The sequence below is a fragment of the Canis lupus genome, chromosome 5 (assembly GCF_003254725.2).
Source record: "Canis lupus dingo isolate Sandy chromosome 5, ASM325472v2, whole genome shotgun sequence".
Lineage (NCBI taxonomy): Eukaryota > Metazoa > Chordata > Mammalia > Carnivora > Canidae > Canis > Canis lupus.
This window is the reverse complement of record NC_064247.1, coordinates 78,924,171-78,937,350: the sequence shown is the minus strand read 5'-3', so window position 1 is coordinate 78,937,350 and position 13,180 is coordinate 78,924,171. Positions and strand designations below refer to the sequence as shown.

The following is a 13,180-nucleotide window of genomic DNA, read 5'->3' as shown; positions in this document are numbered from 1 at the left end:
GGCTATTACTTGGGAGAAGGTTCTCCTCCTTATCTGCAGGTCATCGGGACCCCATCTGGTTCTGGCCAGAGAGTTAGCAAAGCCCAAATGGAGAGGGTTTTTTTAAAGCCAGGTTTCCTTTTTTATTATTATTATTCATACCAGGAGACCCCTGGGAAAATCTTTATCTGCATTAAAACATACATAAGAAGAAGAGAGAAGAAAAGGCAGACAAGAGTGTGTCCTACAAAGGGTTTCTTTGAGCCCAGCTCTGTTCGTCTGTCAAGTTCTTTGCGGCGCTCTCCACAAAGATGGAATCTGGGTTCAAGGTTGAATGGAAGCCGGCTCCTGATGGAACGGCGTATCCCCTGAACACACCTCTAGGAGATTAGCCCGTCATTAAATATTTGTAGGATAACAGGAGAAGCCTAATTTAGTTTTTGTTTCTTTCTCTCTGTGGTTTAATCACAGATGAAAGAGACTAATAGCACTGCAGAGCTTTCTGGTGATCAAAGGCCAATCAATCCCCTTTGTGGAGTAATTAACTATTTGCTAAACTTGCAGAATTGATTTCCATTTAGGGCTAAGAGAGAGGGTTTTAAATGAAGACCGATTCACCAGGCGAGAGGAGGGAATCTCGGGGCTGATGCCAGGAGATACTCAGGGTGATGAATTGGAATCTGCTAATTAGAGACTGAAAAATACAGCCAGAACCTGACCCTATTCAGGAGTACTTTAGGGGAAGGACAGGCAGGAAGGAGGCTGGACGGCGATGCTGTCTTTATCCGCCAGGCAGCTGTGCACACTTGAAGTGCACACTTGGGGAAAGTGCTGGCATTCTGTTTGGGGCAGAAAAGGTTTGATTGCAGACACCAAACGGGCCAGGAGGCAGAGTGATGTGGCCAGGAAGTCAGCAGGTGGCCAGAGGGTGGAGCCCTGTGACATGAGGGCCCCATGTGGGCATGCCCCAAAGCACCGAGCTGATCCTTACGGACCCTTGAAATTCCACTCAGGCACTTGAAACTTGCCTTTGAAGTCAGTCGAGAATTTAGATGCTGTCAGCATAGAGGCCCTGAGAATCTGACCAGTTGAATACATGCAGGACCTGAAATGAAAAGTCAATGCCAGCTTGAAACTACGAAGACTTGAGACAACCTATTAAGACGTCTGCTTAGGGTTGCCAGATAAAACATAGGATGCCCAGTTCGCCGTGAGTTTCAGATAAGTGAATGATTCTACTTAGTATAAGTGGGTCCAAATTGCCTGTTGCTTTCGTAAAAGTATGTCCCAAATGATTTGGGATTGCTTAGAAATTCATATTTAACTGGCTGTCCTGTAATTTTATTTGCCAAACCCTACAGCCTCCCTCTAGTTGGATTCTGGTTCTCTACATACTGGGTTAGAGCTTCCAAGTCTCAGTTTTCCTCCCTGAGTAGTTTGCTTCTCATTAGTAGTGACCGAGTGTTTTATTATGAATATTAAATATGATAACTGGATGTGATCCCTGCAGACAGTGCGGTGCCTCGCATGGTTTATATTCTCTGCACACGTTACCTGTGATTATAGTGAACGCTATTGATTTGATAAATACAAATAATAATCTTAAGTATTAAAAATGTATTTCCCTTTTTCCTGTCTCCTCCTGTCCTGTATCTCCAGCCTCTTTTCTTCCTCCCTGTCTTCTCCTGCCTCTCCTCCCTCCTTCTCATTTTGCACTGTGAATCAGGTGTGTGCTGCAAACATCAATGTTTTCATGTAAACTGCAGCATCTCTGTCTGTTTTCTCTCCTGCGAAGGAGCAGGATGGGTGAGTGGCCATGACCCAGCTCATGGTTCTGATGCTGGAATCTCCGCCATGATCTTTTACCTTGTTGTGCCTCAGTTTCCTCATGTGGAATGATAATAATGTGACGTGTAAGATTAAACGAACTCATGCAAGGAGCACACTTAAAAGAGTGTCGAACTCCTTATTACCATTATTCCTCATAACATTTATGTGTTAGTGAGTTTGGGTTGCCCCAGAAATAATGCAGTAAATGTTCATCTATTTCAGTGAGATCACTTGAGTCAAGCTGGATGCTGATTCATCCCAAGGGAGCAAGTAAATGGATGTGGATCCTACCTTTGGTTTTCTCAATTCTGCTAAGGCCAGAGGAGCTCCGAGGTAAGTGAAAACCAGAACTCAGTCTTCGGTGACATGAGCCCACGCGTGGTTTCAGTGTTTGAAGTAAATGAGTACATTCTTCTTGCCTCCTGCAGACCTGTTCTAGCTATGGATTACCATTTTCCAGAGCAGAGGTTCCCAGCAGGTCGATTGTGATTGAACAGTGTTTCTTGAGAACTTACAGGATTGATTTCCTCAAAGGCCACCACGACCTCTTTGCCACAGCCAGTGTGGGTTCCCCCGGGGAATAAGGTCAGGGCGATTGAGGGTATTTTTTTTCTGTGTCTTGCTTGGCCCCCAAACCATACAGCTCCTGGGAAAACAGTCCAGACCAGGCACCTGCACAGGTTGGGGACCCTTGCCCCATACCAAGCCAAATTAGAGAGACTAGACTAGATAGCACTGCTAATTGATTAGCAGTCTATAGACTTCACAGTAGATGAGGTCTCAGATGAGGAAAAGATTTGGGCAAGCTGATTCCATCATATTCTCTTTATACTACCCCAGAAGTAGCCAATCATGCCTTTACTTTATGCTTTATATGTAAGGGGCTTGGTTCCAGAAGCTGGGCACCTGTTACCTTAGTTTAGCCTTATCACAACCTGATGCAGCAGGTACTATCATCACTTCCATTGCACAGATGAAGAAATACATGAATGGGGAAGTTAAGCTGTTGTCCAAGTTCACACAGCTGTCGAGTGGCCCTTTTGTCATTACAGATCACTTAAATGGGACTCCACAAATAGTAGCTGAGTCCTAGGTTAGACAGTGCAGCGCACTGGGTGCTAGGTACCCAAGGATGCCTCAGACCCCATTCTCGCCCTTTCTGTGAACTAGAGACATGAACTAAAGAGATGCGTATCGCCAGTATGGTAAGTGTTCAGACTGAGAGAAATATGTGAGTTTCTGAAGAGATGAGAAAGTGATGAGTAGAAAGGAAAAATGGGGTCTTTGAGGCTTGCCACTATTCCCACAGCCAAAGAGAAGGTATTTCATTTGGACATCCTGGCAGGGGTATAAAGCTTATCATACTGCAGTTAATAGGCCTCCTGGCCCTGGGAACCCATTGAGATTTAGAAGATTTTTGTAACATTCAACTGGAATTTCAAAGATCATGCTGTATTTGACCAACTGGGACCAGGACTGAGTGATTCTAGGGAGGGTCTTTTGCAAAAGTGCCCTGTGCTGAGAGGTCAGCCCCCCCGACCAGCCCTGGCTGGCTGGACACACAGGGGTAACTGGAACCATGCTGCCAAGAAGCCCACAGAGAAGGGAAGAGGTTAAACATGGTAGTGTTTTAAAAGGATTCTGTTTGATTCTTTATTGTAAATTGAATTCACCTATCAAACAGCCAGGACTTGATATTCATTGGCACATGAGACCGATGTCTCTGCAGCTCCCCATAAACAGGAGCAAGACAATGGCCACTTAAGACGGAGCTGTGCAAAATCTCCATTGCTCATTAAATTATTTAGGAAGGGGGGGAGAAAAGTAGCTGGAAAGAAAACAGATAGCTTTCCCAAGTGGTGTTCAGAGAAGGCACCTCGAGGCCGGCCGGCCCCTGTCCAGGGCTGACCAGCAGCGTTTAAATGCAGGGGCTGCCGTGAACTGACTCACTGCCGGATAATTACGTTAGGGACCAATACGGCCTGTTGAAAATCAATTCTGTTGGACCAGTGTGTTTGTTCGGAAAGCCACTCAGCCAATTCAGGAGTATATTAGGCAGCAGGCCCAGTGCGGTGACCTCTTCCGGATTGGGGTTGACACTTGAACGAAGGCGTTTGTCCAGGTAAAGGACAGTGCTAGCAGCAGGCCCTTATCTCCCCTAAATTGGATTACTCAGATCTGCTTGTTCTCTTTAAAGATTGCTACTCTTGGGTTTTTTCCCCTCTCTTTCTATCTGTCTGAGATGGTTACCTAGTGATTACTGTTTAACTTGCCATCCTTATGTATTCTCAGACAGTTAATGCTTAATGCCACCAGTGTCACGTCCCGTTCATACGCGGAGAAGGTCATCTGATGGTGATACCTTCCTTCATTTTTCCGGTCATCAGGTGCACCAGTGAGTGGGTTGGGATCCAGGTTGGGATCCTGGCCTGTGTGGTCTTAAGGAATTCAGAGTTGGCAAGCCTGTGATTCACTTTTCAGGGAACATAATACAATCCTAGAGATAACACAGACTTTCCCTCAAATGTGCCAATTCCTTCCAAAGGAATTGCTCCCAAGATAGTTTGTGTGGCTTGAAAACTCTCAAGCCTGTTCACCAACCAGTGTGCCTTGAGTTGGGGTGCCACCAGGCCACCAGGACCATAGACAGCAGCTGCCTGCAGCCCTCTGGAGCGTTATCACCCTTGATGGAAGGCAAGAGTACAGGAAAAATGCTCACTGAAGAGGGTGCCTCTGAGAATCCTGAGAAACCAAGCATGGGCCAAACTCTCTTGCTAGAGTCTTCGCTACCCGAACTTGCAACAGCTGCCACCATACCGAAAGTGGTGTAAGGTGTCAAGAAGACATTGAGAAGCCCAGGGAATCCCGCATAAACCTCTTGAAAGAATCCAGGAAAGACTTATTGCTGCAATTATGGTTCCTTTAATGACACATAAAATTAACCGCTTCACATAACCATTCACTTTGACAGCTGAGGATTTCACTGTGATAAAAGTAGGGCCACGCACACTGTCAGTGATTTACATTTCCGTATCCCAAACCCTGTCAACCAATTAGACTGCAAGAGTGAGCGGCACCATTTTCTAATGAAGCTATAATCAGGCTGCTCCCTCACCCAGAAAGAGCAGATATTCTTGTCCTGAATGGAGAAGGTAATGATCAGGGAAGAGGGTTTGAATAAATCAGATGTGATATCAGCATAGCTTGCCATAGGTCCATTATAATTGGAATCTGGGCTGATGGAGGCTCAGCATCCCCTTCCAAGTGTTTCACTTAAAAGAAAGTAGGCTTTTCTGTGTAGAGAAGAGCAACATGGTTTCTGAAATAAACAGTTGGGAAGGCAAAAGGCATGGGTATCAGGCCTGAGTTCTCAAAGGTCCACTGAAATGTGGGGAGAGAAGAAAAGAGGGGAGGGAAGGAAAGTAAACAAAAGGGAAAGAGAGAGAGAAAGGCAGAAAGGCTCATGGGAGGGAGGGAAAGAAGGGTGGAGGGAAGCCTAGAGGGAGGGAGGAGGAGGGAAGGAGAGGAAGAGAGGAAGGAAGGAGAAAACAGAGAGAGGAAAGAGGAAGGAAGGGATGGTAGGAGGGAGGGAGGAGGGAAAGATGAAGGAAGATAGATAAAACTTGCTCTCTACCCAAGCTTCCTCACATAGAAAAACTGATTAATAATATCTATGCTCCTTGTCTCTTGAAATGATGGAAAATGAAACGAGATCCCGTAGGTGAAAGATACGATGTGATGGCCTTTTATTAATATGGCTGCTAACCCACCTCTTAGGGGTTAGCACTAACCACAGCGCAGCGGCTCACAGATCCTCTTTGGTGATGATGATTGGGTACTTGGCTTATGGTAATTCTTCTCATGAGCTAGTTCTCCAACAGGTGTCAGGGTAACTCCAGGGAGAGGGAGAGGGAGAGGGGAAGGGTATGCAAAAAGTATTTAGGGGAATTCCAAGGAAGTGTGGTTGGCAGCATTGACAGCAGAGCCTCCCAGTTCTCTCTCCTGCGTCCTTTCCAGATTTTAAGATTTTCAGTACCATTGCTGCATCAGAACAAAGGTGTGGAGGCACTGGGAAGCTGTGAGGAATCCCTTGGGAGATTCCTGGGTGGAAAAGGATAAAAAATGCATCCTGGGAATCTTTTCTGCTTTGATCTATGTTATTGAGGCTCCAAAAGGAAGGCCGAGAAATTCAAGATCCATTGGGTCCCCAGACAGGATCATGAAACCATCCCCCAGGTTGCTGCTCCAGATTTTTTTTTGAAAAGTATTATTTTCCCACACTGTGTTTGAAGAAAATCATTGCTTCTCAACTGAACCAATTGTATTGCCACAAGAAAACATCTGATTCCCTATATAAACACATCAGTGTGTTTCCAACAGTTGAGAATTCCCTGGATTTCTGGCAGCTGACTTGGCAGGGCTCTGCTTCATGCTGGCCTTGGTGAGGCCAGTCATCCCCAAGGGAATTCTCTCATCCTTCACTGGGAACACAGGTCCCATGAGAACCTCCCAATGAGCACCAAGGGTTCAATGAGAAGAGATTTGAGTGCACCGCTCGTGCCAATTTGGCTCGTTGGCTAATTGCACTGTGTGCAGAAAATAACACCTGCAAAGATCAGTCCAGCCTCTGAGCGCCAGACTCTCAAAGTCAACGACAAAGCTCTCTGGGTGAAGCCCATCAGTAGAAACACCCATGGAAACATCAAACAGCGGCTTCAAGTGGAAAGGGGCTGAGAGCAAAACTTTAAAGATCAAGGAGAAGGCTAAATTGAACCGAATTCTTTCAGGGTCTGAAGAGGATGGAGGCCCTGGCTTGGGGGCTGGGAGGGGGGTGAAATGACACATCCTGAGGGTGAAGGACCCTTCCAGAGAGGTGATTAACAACACATCGCAGAAGACTTACTGACCCCTCCCATTTTCCCATTTCCGCGAAGAATGGGACAATACTGAGCGGCTCCTTCAGACTTATTTTCTAACCCATGTCAAGCAAGCTTGGAGTGGTGGGGTGCTGGAGGTATAATTACGTGGAGCATGCCTTGACCGCCAGCACAAAATAAACCATGGCTTTAGTAGGTTGGGGGCAGTTTCCTTTTAAGCAGGCTGCCTTTCCAAGTTCAAGGAGATTAGTAAACAGAGACAGAGGGGCCTTGTTTATAGTGACAGTGAAGCCAGCCACGCTGGCCCTTTAAAAGGTGTTTGTGAAGCTGCTTTTTTTTTCACCCCCACCCCCGTCACCAATGGGCTGCCTAAGGAACAAGCTTGATATTCTGACAGCTTTTTAAGAAATACTTAAATATCGAAAGTTTTCACTCTTTTCTGTGTGTGCAAAATATCAGCTTAAAACCCAATGGGAGTCAAAGTTCTTGCTTAGCATACAAAGGCTTAGGAGTTTTATAGTATTCAGGACTTTAATCTACAAAGTATAATTTAATCCTCTTTGTGCTATCTGCACCACAGAGCCACGGTTGTAAATAAACCGTATGGTTGCAGTGGATGCAGCCACAGCTGCCTGCCTCCATCACTCACCCTTAGTAAATATTTCTGCAAAACAGATGAAATTAACTACTGTAACAGATAAACAGAGGATGCAGCGCTCAGAGCAAATGTTTTACCATGGCAGTCATGCTGAAACACAGCCAACAGCTCCAAGTCGACACTTGGCTACCTGCCAATGACTTTCTATCTGCCCTGGGCCCCGGTGAACTGGCTTCCGGTACCTACCTCTGAGAAAAGTGAAGACGGCACAGATCTACCCATGAAGCAAAGAGGGTTTGTGTGAGGGACAAGCCGAGTCATCAAAGCTCACTCAGATCTGCTGGTGTGCTGATGTGTGTTGCATTATTCCATGACAAAGCTGTGTGCAGTTGGGAGTTGCAGGGATATCCCGTCTGGGCATTGAGGCATGGAGAGCGGAGCCGAGTCAAGTCAAGGAGAGGAGGTGGTTCCCTTGGAGGTGAGGTTGCTCTAGGTAAAAAGAACGACAGCAATTGAGAGTCCTGCCACATTGGGAAGTAAAATACGATGGAAGAAGATTGCTGGGGATGACCTGGAGGGAGTACTTAACTGGTACACTTGGGCGCTGTGGTCATTTGGAGCAGTAAACATTTGAGCAAGTCACCTCTCTATGACTCCGGCATCACAGAGACCCAGATTTGAAACCAGATTCTTGTATCTGACAGCTGTGGAATTCTGTGCTGGTTATTTTACCTCACTGAGCTTTCTTTTTCTTCCCCTGTAAAATGGGAATGATCATACCTCCTTACAAATTTATGAGCATGAGGATTAATTGGAAAAATCATTATCATTCTTAAAGGAATTATTTATTATTTATGATTGCAATAGTGAGGATTTAGTTCATGATATAGGGTGGAGAAGAAGCTCCTGTCTCTGCCTTGCACTCTTTAAGCCATGGGTCTTTTTGACTAGGGCTGTGGTCCCCATTTCTAGCATCTGAAACTCATGATAACCACGGGTGTCCTGTTCCATGGCTCTGTCACTCTCCTTAAGAGGTCCAGTGGTCCTCTCTGCTTCAGATACCACAGGGCTTGGCTGGCTAAGCAGTAAGCTACCTGTCTTCTTCTGAACTCCACCAAACACAGGAGGCCCTGCGCTTATGGCTGGGGCAAGGCGACAGAGAGCAGGAAAATACAGAGGGTCATAGGTAGGTGAGATTGTCAAAGCCAGGTGTTGGCCTGTGAGGGACAGGTATTTACCTGAAGACTGAGGAAGTTCCAAAAGGCAGGTAGAAGGTGAATCAATCAGATCCATATATCCATGCTGTGCTGCAGGGTCCCCATACCTTCAGGGAAAGGAGGTGCCATGCTTTCATCCCAGCCTGGGAGACATCGCCAAGAAATAAAGCAGCACACAGAAGTGGCTCAGTAGAAAATCTTGGTTTCTTATGGGCTCAGCTTCACAGCTCAGAGCCAAGATGTTCCAAATCCCAGCCACAGCTGAAGCTGTAACACATGTGCCCCAAAGGTTGGCAGGGCCCCTAGCTGGAATTGCCGAGGGACACAGCAGCTCCAGAACAGCTTTTGAGAGTTCTCACTCACTAACATCATGTTTGAAAATAGCCAGGCCTAATTGGATAATATTTTTTAAAACAATAAAAAGGATTTAAATCCTAGGCTATACAAAAAAAAAAAAAAAAAGCTATTAACTGGGAAGAGGATTTTTTTTTTTTCCCCAGACCGATCATATTCACACCATTTAAGCTGGGAATGGGGCTGAGGAATTCCACCAACAGTACAGGAATACTCAAGGAGGGTTTGGTCCAGCTTGGAAAACAGAAACCCCAGGGACCCAGGTTCTCTCCAGAGCCTCCGAGTTGCTGCATCAGTGTTTTCCCCTGAGATGTGGTGTGTATCTATGTCATTTTTCTCAATCATTTAAGAATAGGTTGCTCATCTTGTACCCTTCTACCCCTAAACACTTCATTGCATATTTCCAAAAAACAGGGATATTATTTTCTATAATCACAGGACAATGATCTAAATCAGGAAATTGAAAATTTATACAATACTGTCAACTAGTCTGGAGTCCAAAGTCAAATGTTGTTCATTCTTCCAATAATGTGCTTTACCCAGGACTACGTACTGCCTGCAGTTGTCACATCTCTTCGGGTTCTTTTGAAATAGAACCTTCCTCATTCTTTCTGTATCTTTCCCTGTTCTTTCTCTTTAACCTTGACATTTTTGAAGAGTACAGACCATTTATTTTGTAGAAGGTTACTCGATTTGGGTTTGTCTGATGTTTCCTTGTGATTAGATCTGGGTGATGAATTTGGGGCAGAAAACACCCCAGAAGTAATGTTGTGTCTCCCTCGGTGCATCCAGCCAGAGGGATGCGATGTTGGGTTGGTGTCATTATTGGTGATGTTATCTGTGATTACTTGGCCAAGGTGCCGTGTGTCAGGTTTCTCCACTAGAAAGTTGCTTTTTTTTCCCCTTTGTGATTAATAAGAAATTTATGGAAGATACTCTGAGACCATGTAAATATGCAATCCTTATCAAACTTGTACCCGCTAATTTGAGTCTCCATTGATGCTTAGAATATTTGCCAAATGGTGATTTTTCTCATTGTGTCATTCCACATTTATTAGTTCAGTTCTGCTGTTGAAGATCCTCCCCTATCCCATATTTATGTTTATTTATTGATTCATTGATATCTGTATGAATTCATGGAATGTTATGCATTATTCAATGGATTGTAATCCATTACTACCACTATTTATTTTCACATCCACATTGTCTCAGAGTTGAACAGTGGGATTCCTTTCTGTCCTTTTGACATTCATTTTTTGAGCAGTTTCTGGAACAAGATGTTCAGGCTTGTCTTGTACCTTACCTGCCCTGAAATCGGCTGTCTTGCAAACAGGGCCTAAATCCTTTGAATAACAGAAAATGGAATTTTAAAAACCAAGATCTGGGCATCAGGTTCTGGGCAGGAGAGCTAATAGTGTGTCATTGTTTCTAGGCCCTCTCAATGGACAGAGCTAAGATCTGTATCTGTTTTTAAAACATACTGATACCTTCAGTTCTAATCCCACTGCATTCTGGGCTTCGCCTTCTTGAATATTTTTTTAAAATTACTACTTCTCCAATAGTGAGATATCTAGCTCCCCTTTTTTTTCAATATATTTATTCCTTTGCTGAATCCTAGAATACATACAAAGTAGTTTTTGAATCATTCAATCATACCACTGTAAAAAACAAAACCACTAATTAGAGTTCAATATTTCTCTATGCTTCTTTTTGTCTTTAGACTGAGGATATGTAGTCAAAACACTGTCTTCGAAATTTACTTCACATAATTCTCCCTCCACCCTTTGTTCAGCATGGTTATGCCATTCATTTGAAATCTAATTTGGTTCATTTGTTTCTGTTAGGAGCTTTCTCCTCATCCTTGTAGATTCTTTGAGTACACGAAACACTAATATGACTATAAACATTAAAACTAGTTAAAAAATGTTATCCAGAGAAGCATCACTCCCCTTAACTCCTCCTCCCTATGGCCACACACCCCTAACACGGAACTAATCTCCTTCACTTCTGGTTTTCTCCCCCACGTTTCTTTTTGCTAGCATAATTAAATACATATACAGTTTGTTTCCTCTTCTTTCTTATAAAAAAAAAAGTGGGGGGGAGAACATGCTATAAATTAATTTTTGTACTTTGCTTTTTGCCTTTAACAATGCATCCTGGAAATCATTCCCATCAGCTCACGGAGCTCTTCAGTGTTCTTTTCTGGCTGTGTAGTATTACACTGAGCAAATCTACCACAGTCTGTCCAGCAGGGCTCTTATTGGTGGAGATTGAAACTGTTTCCAGTGTTTTGCAGTTACAATGCTTCAGTATTCAAGCTAGCATATAGTATTTTCATATAGTTGGACAGCATCTTCAGGGTAAATTCCTAGAAGTGAGATTGTTGACTGCTAGGAATAAAATATATAGTTTTGCTAGATATTGCAAAATTCCTCCTTAGTAGTCATACCAATTTGTTTTCCCTCAAAAGGTATGAGAGTGCCTGTTTGTTTTCCTTTGGCCTCATGAGCAGAATGTATCAAGCTTTCTAATATGTACCACCAGTCTCATAGGTGAGCAATAATATCTCAGTGTCAGCTTTTAAATCAGCTTTATTGAGATATAATTCATATACCACACAATTTACCCACTTAAAGTGTACAATTCAGTGGGTTTTAGTATGTTGATAGATAGCTGCAACCATCACTATGTCAGGTTTAGAAACCCAGTACCTGTCAGGTACCACTCTCCTACTCCACATTCCCCCAGTCCTAAGCAACTATTGATCTACTTTCTGTCCATAGATTTGCCGGTTTAGGAAATTTCATGTAAATGGAGTCATACAATATGTGGCCTTTTGTGATTAGCTTCTTTCATTTAGCCTGTCTTCAAGGCTCATCCATGTTATGGCATGTACCAGTATACCATTCCTTTTTATGACCAAGTAATATTCCATTGCTCAGTCAAGTAATATTTTTGTTTATTGATTTGTTGATGAACATTTGGGTTGTTTCAACCAGTTGGCTATTGAGAGTAATCCTGCTATAAATATTCATGTATTTTTTTTTCATGTGAACATAAGTTTTTATTTCTCTTGGGTATATATACCTAGGAATGGAATTGCTTGATCATATGGTAACTATAATTGTTGGAGAAACTGCCAGACTGTTTCAGTGTGTTTAGACTATTTCGCTCATGTGTGAAGTTGAGCATTTTTTCTTATGTTTAAAGGCTATTTTTATATACTTTTTCAAATTGTCTGTACCTTCCCTTTGCCCATTTTCCTATTTGGTTGTTGGTTTTTTCCCATCAGTTTTTGAGAATTCTTTGTATATAACAAATTAGTCTTTTATCTGCAATACACATTGCAAACATTTTCTCTCATTTGTTATTTTTTTGTTTTTACGGTATTTTCTTCCATACAAACCTAAAAAAGATTTTTTTTCTGCTATCAGATTTATCATTTTTTTCATTTATTGTCTTGGGACATTGATTCAATTTAGAAATCCTTTCTCCATACCTAGGAATTCACCCATGTTTTCTTCCAGGACTTGTTGTGTTCATTTTTTCCTATAACTCTCTGATCCTTTTCAGAGTATATTCTTGTACATGGTTGGAAGCATAGGTCTAACTTAACTAATTCTACTAACTGGCTACCTAGTTGTCCTAGAAACACTTATTAAAAAGATTATCTGTACCCTAGTGATTTCCAGTGCCACCTTTATGTTTACAATGTACTAAATTTTCATATATGCTTGGGTCTCTTCCTAGACTTACTGCTTTCTTCCAGTGGTCTATTTATTCAGACACCAACACCATGCTGCCTCATTTCTTATGAGCAAGTTTGATGACCTTCTCTGGGCATCTGTTCTTTTGCTACGACCCTTGCTCTCAGAAAGTCCTTCCCTGTATTTGTGTTTCTGTCTCATTGCAGCTTAAGCTCATTTCCTCTGTGAGTTCCCGTGAATGCAGGGCTCCCTTTGTACACTTCTCCCTGAGTTGTCAGGTGCTATGGGCTCTCTCCCTTTATGTAAATCTGGCCGCTGCTTTCTGGCCCAGAGGTGACTCTCTCTCATTGACAGCCCTGACTGCCGACTTTACAAGTAATTTGCTGAGTTTGTCAAGCACTGCAGAATCATGTAAATGCCATTATCGTTTTTGTCATCATCATCATCATCAACGGAAGCATCAGCGGCTTCCCTTCCTTTGCCTATTGTTTAGAGCAAATGAAGTAGCTGCTGATGTTCAGAACAGAGGCTTTATCTGTAGACTATCCAAAGTCATAGCCCTTGTAGGTCAGTTCATATCTTAAAGGTGTCACATAGGCCAGGAGAAAGATCGTCATA

General features: G+C 43.3%; 1 protein-coding gene across 20 annotated transcripts in view; it reads left to right on the top strand.

The window, feature by feature from the left end:
• The window catches only part of ZFHX3 (zinc finger homeobox 3), a 525,132-nt gene that overhangs the window by 29,515 nt on the left and 482,437 nt on the right, over nucleotides 1–13,180 (top strand). For all 20 annotated transcript variants that reach the window (XR_007410986.1, XM_049110732.1, XM_049110739.1 and 17 more), the window contains one exon: nucleotides 2,032–2,142. The gene's annotated coding sequence lies outside the window, so the exon portion shown is untranslated. The remainder of the gene's footprint in view (nucleotides 1–2,031; nucleotides 2,143–13,180) is intronic.